Here is a 12712-nt window from a genome sequence, read left to right as displayed (position 1 = left end):
AAAAAAAAAAAAAAAAAAAAAAAGAAGGATGAAGCAGATGGTAGATTCTGTGAAAATTCTTGAGAACAAAAACCATAATTGTGAGCAAAATAAATGAGCCCCCAAGTACACACTGTGTATCTTCTTCCGTGTGAAGCTATAAACTAGTCAAACTACTGGTGTGATGTCAATCCAGGACTTAGCTCTTAGGGAGTCTGTGACCAGAGGTGCCTCAGGGTTCCAGCATCCCTGTATCTGAACCTGACACACCATCCCACTCACACACAGTTTAATAAAGCAAGACCACTGAACAGTGCCTGGATGATTTGTACATTTTCCAATATGCCATACTTTGAAAACATTAGAGAAAACAAAAACAAAAACAAAAACAAAAACAAAACATCAGAAAGAAAAGAATCCAATCATCTCATCAGGACCAGAGTGGAAGGAGAGAAGGCAGAGGAACTCCCAGCTAAGAACACTGATAATCTGATACGTGACAAGACTAGGAGTTTCCTAATAGTCCAGGCAATGAGCACAGGTGCCAAGATCTGTAAAGCTCTCTGCCCAGTGGGTCAGCAGCTGGAGAAATTCTCACTGCCGTAAGCCACAGGACCATGGTTCTCTACTTTCCTAACGCTGCAACCCTTTAATACAGTCAGTTCCTCATGGTGTGGTGACCCCCTAATCACAAAATTATTTTCGTTGCTACTTTATAACTGTAATTTTGCTACAATCATAAAGCATTATATAAATATCTGATGTGCAGGATGTCTGATATGTGACCCCTGTGAATGGGTCGCTCAAAGCCTCCCCCTCCCCCGAGACCTACAGGTTGAGACCCAGCCACCGCTCTAGGAGGTCTGGTCTCTAGAATGTGTAGTGATATTCACATCCTCATTGTGCAGGATGTGCAAACATCCCTGAAGGATGTCTCGAGGCATGACAGGGGCACCGTGCTAGAGGTCTGCTGTGTTAAGGGTCATATTTTTGTGGGAACTGGGTCATGAGGCAGCCAAGTGAGATGTCCAACCACCTCTCTGGCTGCCTACTTCACTCCCTGCTCCAGGCTGCCTAAAAATAAGACACATCAATCCCCCAGCTGAGTGTGGCTCAGGGGTAAAGTCTTTGACCAGCACATGTAAGGCCCTGGGTTCCATTCCAAGCACTACAAAGTACTAAAGAGAATGGCATTGCAAATGCTATTCCTTAGAATGCATGATCTGGAAATTAAGCCTATAGACCAGGGAAGCCTCAGGGCCATCAAATGGATACTATCAGTGCCTTAAGAAAAGGTGTATGTGCTTGCATGGGCCATATGCACACACACTTTGGGCTTTTGTGTGTGCATATAGTCATATGAGCATGTCAGCTTGTGTGTGCATGTGTGCATAGGGACCTAGTCCAGTCCATTCAGCTTGGCTCTGGGAACAGCAAACATCCCAGCTTTTCTGCCGTCATTGTCCATGTTGGAATGGAGGCAAAGGAACCAGCAGCAGCAGGACCCATGGACATCCGGGTCATGGCAGAGGAAGCAATACTGGACAAGAGGGAAACCTGCCTCTCCTGGGACTTGGCAGGCTAGTCCCATCACGCAGGGGTAAGGCACTGAGCCTGGAGCCCAGGGACAAGCTGGCTACTCAGGCAGCTCAAAGCAGGGCTGACTCAGGAGGCCTTGAGTCACCTCTAATAGTGTCCTAGCCTTTGGGGCTAGAGCTGGCTGGGCTCAGGGCAAAGAGGTTCAGCTATGATTCTCTCACTCAGAACTCAGTCACCCACACGCAGGGCAACAATGCACAAGTTTACCTCCTGTCATGTTGGAAACCGTTTTAAAATTTGCTTTTTTCCTCCATTTGTCTCTCTTTGTTTTGAGGCGCACGTGCTAGGCAAACTTTCTAGAACTGAACTACACCCCAGCTCTTGAGTTTCTCTTGAGATAATCCACGCCCACAGTAGTGACAGGCCTAGGTTCCCACAAGGCGAGAGTGGCAGAGCACTCCATAGTAGCTGTTGTCTTTGACAGAAATCCGCTGCCAATCCTCTGCAGTCCGCAGTATTTCTTACTGCTCCCTATCCCACCTAGGCTGCTTCAGGCTTTGGGGCAGTTATTTGCCTCTTCTGCTTTAAGTCTATGAGTAAAGACTTCCCCAAATGACACCAGAGTCTGGATAAGTGGGGGAGGGGACCTGGCTCACAGAAAGAAGCCATGGGAAGCCGTATCTGTTGAAACTGGGTACACCATTACTTCAAATGAGCAGGCAGAGAACATACAGAGGAAGTGCCCATGAACAAAGTGTCCCCCCAGTGGGGCACGGACTAGCTTGGCATGACCCCTGCCTCCTCCCATCCACTCACAGAGACCTTCCATTCAGTGAGACTCACTTCTCAACTGTCTCCAATGTCAGCTTTCACACACACACACACACACACACACACACACACACACACACACACAGAGGCAGGGCCTTCTCTGTCCACTATACCTCCACCGCAGGGTCATAGCATTGGGAAAGCATTGCTTTCTTCGGGACAGAGGTGGAGGAGTGATCGTGTAGGACAAACACCATGCAGTATTCTCCTGTCCCAAGTCACTGCACTCAGCTCCTGGCCTCAGCTTCCAGTAACTGAAGGCCACCGTCAGGAAGATACAAGACTCACAAAGCTTCCTTCTTGTTCCCTCTATGCGCAGGATCTCTGCCATCTGTCTCTTACTGTGTGCTTCTGCCTGGCCCTGTTCTAAGAAGAGAAGATCCCCTATCCCCAGGGGAGGCTAACCTAGATCCTCAGTGAAACTGCAGACAACACCATCCCCTAAGTAGACCATGATCTAAGTGTGTAGACCGAGGGTTTCTGCCCCAGATGTATAAACCAAGCACAGGACTGTCCCAAGGTGTGAGTGAGGGGAAGATTTTTACTGTGTGTATGAGGGAGAGTAGGGCCAGAGGCATCTGGAGGAGTTCAGAGCAGGAAGAGAGAGCAGCAGACTGAACATGGCCAGCAGATTGGGCAGGGCCATGAGAGGAGGGGGAAGGAGGGAGAGAGCAAGAGAGTAAGAAGAAAAAAAGAGTGTGAGCAAAGGAGACCAAGAAAGACAGGCAAGAGAGGAAGACGAAAGACAGGGCATAACAGAAAGCAGATTGTAAGGACTGAAAAGCTGTGGGAGGGAAGCCATGAGCTGGAGAAGTTTAGGGTAGGGAGAGGGCTGAGAAGAACCAGGATGCCAGTGCAGACTGTGTTCAGGAGCATTTGTGATACCTCAGGAGCCTGGAGGGCAGTCTGTCTGCTGGTACTCTACTAGGCACCACAGAGGGCCATTTGTCCCAGTTTCTTTTGGATCCAAACTAAGTAGTTGGCAAAACAGAACAATTCCAGAACGATGTGTTGGAATGACAGTTATGATGAATGTCCCTACTCCTCATATCCTGCCACTTTTTGTACTTGAACATTTTCACATAAAGGAAGCAACTTCTCCAATTGCCTGTGCTACTCTTGTGGTTGGAGGTCATTGTTGAATAAAATAAAAGGTTATGTGAACACCAGCACTGTCGTACCATGACAACCGATCTGACAGGTGGGTGACATACACAGAACAGACACCCCAAAACGATGATTCACACCCCAGACAGGGTAGGTAGAGTGGAAGGGTTCAAGATTTCACCACAATCCACAATCTAAAAATTAGCAGCTGTTTGTTTCCGGAATTTTCCACTTAGTATTTTCAGGCAGCAGGTGGTCACTGGGCACTAGAAACCTGGAAAAATTAAAACTGTGAGTATGTGGGGGCTACCATGCTGCAAAACCTCAGAGCTGCTCTCAGGCTGAGAGCATGTCCCCAGCTGAGGTCTTCACTGTACGAATCAGGCTGGGAGGCAAGCTCTGCCCTGCTGGCCCCCACAAGCCCGTAGGCACAAAAGGCACCTAGACAAGCCCACCGGTTCACACAGCACCCAGTCTTGACAGGTCTGGTCTTCTTCAGCCCCTCTCAACCCCTGCTTCCCAGTGAAGCCTTCTGAACATTCAGTGCCCCCAAATCGGGCAGCAATCCAGCAGAGGGAAAGCCACAAAGTCCTGGCACTTGAGAACAGAAGAGGTTTTGAGAAGGTGGCGACAGAGTAAACACATTAAATATGAGGTAAGGAATTGTGGGGAGTGGGGATCAGTGGAGTAGCTCTGATGGAGGACACTTGGTGTCCGTGGATGAGATCGAGGAGAGGAGACAAAGGGTCACATGTGCACTGACCCCAGACTCCATGAGGTGGGGGCACAAGCAGGCCAGTAATAGGACCACAGAGAACAGGCTCTGGCCACACATTTGGCTGAAACAATGGACTACAAGCTCTCCATCTTCAGAGTGAGATCTGTCTTCACAGACTGCCCTGAGACCCAAGATGGACTTACACTCCCAGGGCATCCCCTCCTTGACTGAACTTAGGAAAGGAAAAACCCAGACCTCATTCCAGCTCAGCCTTCTGAGTCTTCCGTGCCAGCTGCCCCTGCTGTAGACAAGCCACGTTCAATCCTCAGGCAGCCTCCATTTCCAGAGGTTCTGCCCATTGCTGTCTTTGCCACATCCCCCGCCCCCGCCCCTGTAGTCTCTGTGAACTCCCAAAGCCCTCCTGGCAAGTCTCAAGAGAGGAAATGTGCCAAGAACCAGTTCTGGTAGGCTTGTCATGTAGCTGGCAACCCAGCCAGTATGTGGTTTCTTGAGGGCCTGGCCTACGCTCGTCACCCAAGTGCCTGCTCTGCCAACTGAGAGGAAGCTGGCAGAGGTGCCTTTCCTCGGGATGAACCTGAGGTTCTGCCTTGGCAGCTGCTCCCTCTAGCCTAGCCTATACGCCTCCAGTAAGCACTTCTCAGAGATCCAGGCAGGAGTGGAAGCCACAGATCCTGCCATTGCTCAGAGATCATTCCAGAAGACCCTGGAAGCGGCCCTGAAACCTTCCTGCCAGGTCCTGGAGCTATGTCCACGGATGAATGTTAACACAGGGCACCTAGTGGATTTCTCCTGACCCTCAAGGGAAGCCCTGGAGGAAGTGGGGATTGATTCTGCCACAGCAAGAATGGGAGGCTGCTGAGATTCCCTCCTGGATCTGGTCCCAGAGCAGAGGCAGCAGATCAGCCTGGCCACTGTCTGTCTGCCTCTGGCTCTCCCCAGTGGAGAGGGGGCCACAGCCAGGAGGAAGGCGGCATGAGAAAACAATTCTCCAGAGGTTTGCAAATTCTGGATAAATCTACAGTCTCCGCTCTCCCTCTCGGCTACAGCTTTTCCTTGCTCTTTGGTTTATTCCCATCTGCAACCCACTATACACCCACTTTGAACACACACTTCGCCTTTGACAGGACTACCCACTGCCCCTCTTTCAGGCCCTGCCTACTGATAGCCTCAGCTGGGGAAGGAATTGAGAAACCCTTCTAACTTGCCCCCAGAATGGCCTGGAAATCCACCACAGGTTAAGGCCATAGAGGATGGGGTTGCCCAATGCTAGCCAGGCCCAGGACATACTGATTCCCTCCTCTGGATGGAGACTTCCAGAGGTTTCCAACTGGATTTGGAGTCAGAGCCTGGGACCCACTTCCTGCTAGGTCTCAGAGTGGAAGGGTATGTATGAGGAGGATCCTTAGCAAATTCCTAGTTCCTAGTCTCTTCACAAAGGTCGGACCCCTGACAGGAGAAGGGATCGATCCGGGATCGGCTGTTCCTCTTCCCACCGACATAAACAGCACGTACGTGGCTCTCCAGCCCCTTAAGGAACCATCTCGGATCCCCGGCTCCCGCGATGCAGCCACCCTCCCGCAGGGCCCTCGAGCGCCCCGCGACCCCGGGTCCCGCACCCCGTCGAGCCCCTACCTGGGGCGGCGGGCGCGCAGCAGGCGGGCAGGCGGCAGGGTGGCCGGGGACAAGCGCGGCAGCTCGAGAAAGCCCGCGCGGCCGGCATCAGGCCCATGGCGCGCCCGAGCGCGGCGGCGCGGCGGCGCGGCGGCGGCAGGAATGCCCGGCACGCGCACAGGTAGCGTCTTGCCCGCCGCCCGCCCGGCCTGAGCCGCCCAGGGCTGGACCTGGGGCGAGGGCGGGAGGATCGAGTGCCTGGGATGCCTCCTGCCAGGCAGCTCCCGGCGCTGGAAGCTCCCGGTCCGCACCCCTTTCTCGGGGCCACGATATCAGGAGCCCTGAGTTCACAGCAGCTCTGCACGCGAGCACTTCCTTCTAGCTGGGGACCCTCTTCAGGAACACCCACGCAGGCCAAAGCCCCGACGAGGCACGAGTTCTAGGTGGTGCAAGGGAGGCCAGAGAGGATTGGCCAACTGGGTCTGAGTCAACCTGCGGACAAGGCATTGATGCTCCACCTAAAGCAACAGTGGCGTGGAGGGCTCCGCACTCAGGGCCTTCCAGGTCTCTGACCTTGGAACTGGTATCCCTAGGGTTAGTGGCAGTGGTTTGGATTTGATCTCATCTCCTTGAACAGCTCTAAAAGGTAATTAACAACATTTTTTTTTTCAAAGAGGCTGTGGAGGCTCAAGAGCAGTTATACAATTTGTCTGAAGTCTCCTAGCTGGGAAGTGACACATGATCATTCCTCAAGTGTCTGTCTATGAAGCCTAACATCTCAGGGTTCCTTCCGAAGAAGAGTCCACAATGGTATGTTTCCGAGTGGTACACAGGGTCAGTCTGCACCTGACGGCAGAAGAAGTGAGGCTGGAAGAGATGGAGACTTGGAGAAAAGAAAGAAAGCCTTGAGCCTGGGGGAATGGGGCCTCTCTTCAAGCTAGGTGTGCAGGGGGCAGTCTCTTTATTTGCTCACATTTAATAGTCTCTCACTTGGCTTAAAGGGGGAAGTTTAGGACTGCTCCAAGAACCGAGATACACACCCTACTGCAATATTTTTAAGAACACACCTTGAACCAGGTGTAGTGGCACATTTACATGCCTTTAATTCCAGCACTTGGGAGGCAGAGGTGGGTGAGTTCCAGACCAGCCTAATCTACTTACTAAGTTCCAGGACAGCCAGGGCTATGTAGAGAGACCCCATCTCAATACAACAAAACCAAAACAAAAGACAAACCTTAGTACAAAAATCCATAATATCAAAATATCAAACTGGTAAATAGAGGCAGGCTGTCTTTATTTTAAGTGGGGTATTTTGATGTCCATGTCTCGTCCTGGAACCTGTGACTGCCTCACCTTATACAGCTAGAGAAGCTTAGTTGGTATAAGCATGCTAAGGTTATACAGGCGGTCACAGACTACCAAGGGACCCAGGATGCTTGAACCATAAGAGGAAGAGGAGATGAGGTATGTCAGCCCAGGAAGTGTCAAGGCTAAGGGCATATTCTCCTTCCCTGGGTCCTTGGGGGAAGCCCATACTCGCATTAATTTTTAGCTATGGGACACTGAAACTCTTAGTCCAGACCCTGAAGCTAAGTGTAGGGCTAAAGCCGTCCATCCAAGCGTGTGTCTAATCCAAAGTGTTCAGTTTCCCTCCTCATGTTACTATGAAGGTGGGAAGGGTGAGGTTATCCACTTACTCATCCTTGGGTGGGTAGGTAGGTGCCCACTTGTTTTCTCCTAAGTCCCAGTTTCCCTATCTGAGTTAGACCTCACAGCCTAGGAAAGCCCCAGGTGAGTGGAGGTTTGCAGCCGCCTCCTGCTCATTAGTTCTCATCAGCCCTGCTTCACTGAGCTCTAGTCTGTTGGGTTAGGATCACTCTTGTGAGCAGGGCTGGAAAGCTCAGATCACCAGGATGACTCTCTTCCGTAAGCATCCTGGTAGCAGGTGGACTATTAGGCTCGGATGGGCATCTCTGAACTCTGTGTAGAAGTGCTGAATTCCATGTAGCCCAGTGAGGGGAGGCAGGTTGATAAGGTTACACAACAAAGGGATGAAAGACAGGATGGTGGGAAGCAGAGAGAGAGAGAGAGAGAGAGAGAGACAGAGACAGAGACAGAGATAGAGACAAAGACACACAGAGAGAGAGACAGAGAGAGAGAGATTGCTGAGCAGGCTGTGTGTGGTGAGGAGCTCCCAGATAAAGCAGTTACTGTGTGGCCTTGGCTCCCCTGGCAGACAGCCCCAATGCCCTGGCTCTGCTGAGCCTGGAGCAGTGGCTGCCACCTGTCTCTCCTGATTTGAGGACCCCAGATCACAGCCTCCTGGAGCTCTTTTAGGGGAGAGGCCTTCAGGAGTGCCAGCAAGGAGACCCAAGGACACTGTGAACCAGTCCCTAAACCCTGCAGATGCCTGATCTGCCTTATATCAGACTGACCGGGTTTCCTCCTGTGGGGGAGTCTCCACCTGACATTCTAACTTTCCTCCCTCACCTTCCTGTCTCACTAGAATGGGCAGACAGCATCAGGACCAGGTTCAAGGGTCCAAGTGTCAGAAGCTCAGGCTCACTGGCTTGCCAGTTTGACATTCACTGGAACTGGAAATAAGACTGTCTTCTTGAGTCTCCCATTGAGGCTGAGATGTGGAGCAAATGGTGCTGGGGAGAAATGGTCTCCAGCCCTCTGACTTTTACCTTAGCTGCCTATACAAACTCACCGATAGCTCAGACCTAAGGGTATGTAGACAGAGCCAAACTCTCACAATCCCTTAGCCTGCTCCACGCTGCCTCCGCTTTCACTGCCACTAACCTCTGTCCTTGTAGGTAGCTCAACCGGACTCCTGGATCAATGTTCACACCCCACCTCCTCCTTACACTCAGATCCTGGAGATCTCATCACTCCTAGCTTCTGGACAGTGGCAGCCTGCTCAGTTCACCAGCCAGACCGAGGGTAGAGCTGCATTCTTGCACAGATAGTCAAACAGGTTGTGGTCCTCCCCTCATGCCTGCCTAGGGAACAGTCAGAGGTCCCCTCAACACTGAAGGTTGATCATCACTATCCCTGTCTTAGAACCCTCCAGTGCTTGTCTCTCCATCTCCCCAAGTAGAAGCCCACATCCTGCGGGGTGTGGGGGGTGGGGAGCATGAGCAGGAGATGTGCACCCACCTCCTGACTCCCTGGTTGGCTGTGGCCTTCTTGCAACACTTTGTTTAAACAACAAGACACCACTTCACACCCACTACTACAACTGCGGTGGCTATTATCAAAACAGAAACAAAAACTTCTAAGAGGCAAGGGGGACCCGCCTCTCCCTGGGCACCTAGCAGGTGTAAGCATTGCTATAGTCACTGTTGGCATAAATGCTAAGTTCTTTGGCTTAGACTTAAGCATTTCTTCTGGTGTCCATTTCTCTGCAAATAAGCAAACATCAGGAATCGGGAATCTGAGTACCTGGCAGCTGCTGGGCTCTTGTGTCATCGTCCTTGCCGCCTTGATCAAGAGGACTGTAGGTCACGTGCCAGAGCAACTACCCTCATGCCAGCGCCAGCTGTTGGCTGTCATGAACACTCCATGAATGCTTTGAGCCAACTAAGCCACAAACTATAGCTGATTCTCCTGGCCCCTGAAGGCCTAGCCCCACCTAGAGCTGTTTGAGACAGTGTGAAAGTCGATGTTGCAACCAGGAATTTTCAGGAACCATGTCTACCTTGGCCAGAGGGGGTGCACTCCCCACCTCCACACCAGGGAAGAGAACACTATGACTAGCACCCAGGCCATGATTGGTCCAAAACATAAGGCTCAATGCTTGTGGTTGGTGCTAGAGGCTGGGACGTAATAGACCAAAGGAATGTTCTAAAGACTCCTTGGAGCATGTAAGCAGGCTGCTAGGGCTGGGAGTTGGCTGGAAGACAACTCCTCCCTCTGCTACTCTGTTCCGCTGTAAAGGCTCAGCTGCTCCCTCTCACCCGCAGCTTGACCTACAGTAGCATGTTCCTACACACCATACTGATGCAGGATGCTGGGCCTGTGCTGATCACACCCTGGTGTAAGGGGGCACTTGTACCTGATTAGCTCTAATCCCTGTGGGTACCCAGTTCTATGATCCCCCAGTGCTGACCGCTGTTCTTACAAAGGTATCCCAGTCATTCTGGCAGGCGGCCACACTGACAACTGAAGGCACAGCAAAAGAGTTCAGTGTGGTCTGAGCACAAGAAGAAGAGGAGGTGACACAGGTGACCACAGAGCAGAGAGCTGATAACATGCTGTCAAGAGCCGGAGGGAGAGCCTACAGACTGCTGTCACCGCAGAGTTCAGAGAGCCAAGAATGCTTCTACGTAGGTCTACGTGGGGACACTAACCCTTGCAGGGCTAACTTTCCAATACCTTAGGCCAGCACAGGGTCTATAACAGGATGATATCACTTGTCTTTGCTTCTGCATGCTTATTGCCAGTGCTAGCTGCTGTCAGACATGGAGGGAAACAAAGACACCCAGGCACCAGCATTTGAAGGACTTCCTTGCTTACCCACAGTTTCTATTCAAGCAGAGGAAAAGTCCCCAGCTGTTGGGTGACAATTAGGGTGGGAAGAAATATGAACTCTTACATACATCATTACCCATGGGGTTGCTTGGCACAGCCACTGTGGTGAAGGGCATGGTGTTTCCTCAAAAACTTAACCAGGAGCCTAACAGTTTCACTTCTGGGTGTGGACTCAGGAGACTGACAGCAAGTGTTTGAAGGGCTATTCATGAAACATTGCTAAGGCTGGAATCTGGAATGTCACCCACTGGCTCATGTTTTGAGTGCTCACTCCTTGGCTGTTGTGCTGTTTTGGAGGGTGGGGCTTGACTGGCCAGTATGGGAGGGCTTCCAAAGGTTCTTCCAGCCAACCCTCTGGTTTCCACACTGTTTCTCCTGCTTAGATGAGGAGCCTGTGGCACACAGCCATCAATCCCACCATGTCTTCCCTCCAAGATGGACTGAAGCTTTGAGGACCAAAACCCGAAATGAACCTTTCTCCCTTGTTTCTGTCAAGTATTTTGGTCTCAGTAAAAAGTAACTTGTATACCCATGTTCACAGCAGTGCTGGGACTAAAGATGTAAACTACCATGTCTCACTTAGATATGGGTGTTGAGGATCAAACCCTGGACCTCACGTTTGCATGACAAAGACTTTACTAACTGAACCTTCTTCCCTGGTGGGTGGAGGCACATGTGTAGGCTAGAGGTCAGTTTCACATGTGTTCCTCAGGAATGTCATCTACCTTATTTTTGAGACATACTCTCACTGGGGTACCAAAGTTTGCCCTTTTTTACACTAAGTGGGCTGGCCATTGAGCCTGAGGAAATCCTCCTGTCTCTGCTTCCCCCCATGTTGAAATTAGTTGAAATTAGGAGTGCGGGCACCGCTGTTGACACCACTGCTGTGTGGTTTTTTTACTTGGGAACTGGAGATTAACCCTTCTCTCTTCTTTCCTTCTTATCCTTTTGAGGCATCCCTTTCCATTTTTCTTTGTATCTTTGCTCCCTAACCATCCATAAATGTTACCATTCCCCGTTGTTATATCACTCAACTCCTTATGAAGGGATCACGGCATGCTACATGTTGATTGGCTCCTTCAGTTCCACACTTTTATAGTCTTATATAAGCTGTTAGGTGGGGCTGCAGTGGATTCTGCCGTCTCACTAGTGTCGCACTGTAAGAATGAGTTAGCTATTTACTTGTAATGTAGCTAGGTGCTTGAGCTAGTCTGAGAATGCCATAAACTCGGGGCTGTGAAACCCTGCTGCACGTATCTCCCCTGCAAGCACTGTGCACATATGTCTGCATGGGGCCTGCCTCCCACGGAAAATGCTGGTTCCTGGGTGCCGCAGGAGTAACTCTGCCAGATACCGCCAAGCAACCTCCTCTCTGATACACGTGAGATTTAGGTGACATGTGGGTGTAACATGTGGGGAATTCGACGTGTCTTTGGTGACCAGTGAGCTAAAAGGCCACTCACCATGCTCACAGGCTATGAGGATTGCTTCTTTGCAAAGTGCCCATTCGAGCCATGCTCATTTCCAAGTGGCTCATCTCTGCCTAGCTGAGCTGGGAACCGCATGGTAGGTTCCAATATCACAGACACCTGCTCCCTAATTCACTCTCCTCTTTCCAGCCTCTCGACTGACTCTTACAGAATGCATGTCCTTTGGTCTGTGCAGTACAGATTATTTCTTTTTCCTCTCTGTAAGTTCCCTCTGATGTTCACAACCTCTTATGAACCGCAGACCAAATGTGCAGTGTCTCCCGTGGACTCTGCTCTGTTCCTTGGCTTCGCTTTCAATGTCCTCGCACAAAAGGAGGTCCTTTGTGGCTGCAGAAGCTGCCTTTGGGTGGTTCTGGTCTTCCCAGGCTATTAAATGGTCTGTGGGTCAAGCCAGCTGCCATCATGAGATTGCCTCAATGAGGCTCCAGAGAACAATCTTAACTTCTAACATCACATGTGCTCTTCTACAGGGGTTAGCAGCTTGGCGAAGTAGATCAAGCAGGAGATAGCCAGCAATGAAAGAGGAGAGCAGGAGAGGTAAGAGGCAGAGAGTATAAGACTTGTCAGATCCAGATATGGGCTTGGAGCTCCCAAAGGTAAGGGTCTGTTCCTGCCTGACATATGCTATAGGGAGAGAGGATGTTCACACCATGGCTACAACTACCCTGCTGGAAGGCTCTGGACCTCCATGGTCATCAGGGACTCGGGCCTTCCTCCCTCTTACCCCAGCATAGTGACACTATCAAGAACACTCTGAGGATGACTGCAGATAGACACCAACCTAGAAAGTCAGTCAAGTGTCTGCAGTCAGCACTCCCTTCTTTCCTTCAGGACTAGGCCAGGGCAAAGTCCAGAAGCTTCTGCAGCTGGCTACCCCAGC

The 12712-nt window shown here is 51.1% G+C and overlaps 1 protein-coding gene across 6 annotated transcripts in view; it reads right to left on the bottom strand.

The window, feature by feature from the left end:
• Positions 1 to 12712, bottom strand: part of Arhgap22 (Rho GTPase activating protein 22) — a 153005-nt gene that overhangs the window by 12881 nt on the left and 127412 nt on the right. The gene's annotated exons all lie outside the window — the stretch shown is intronic.

The sequence above is a fragment of the Mastomys coucha genome, unplaced genomic scaffold, assembly GCF_008632895.1.
Source record: "Mastomys coucha isolate ucsf_1 unplaced genomic scaffold, UCSF_Mcou_1 pScaffold9, whole genome shotgun sequence".
Taxonomy (NCBI): Eukaryota; Metazoa; Chordata; class Mammalia; order Rodentia; family Muridae; genus Mastomys; species Mastomys coucha.
This window is presented reverse-complemented; position numbering and strand designations above follow the sequence as displayed.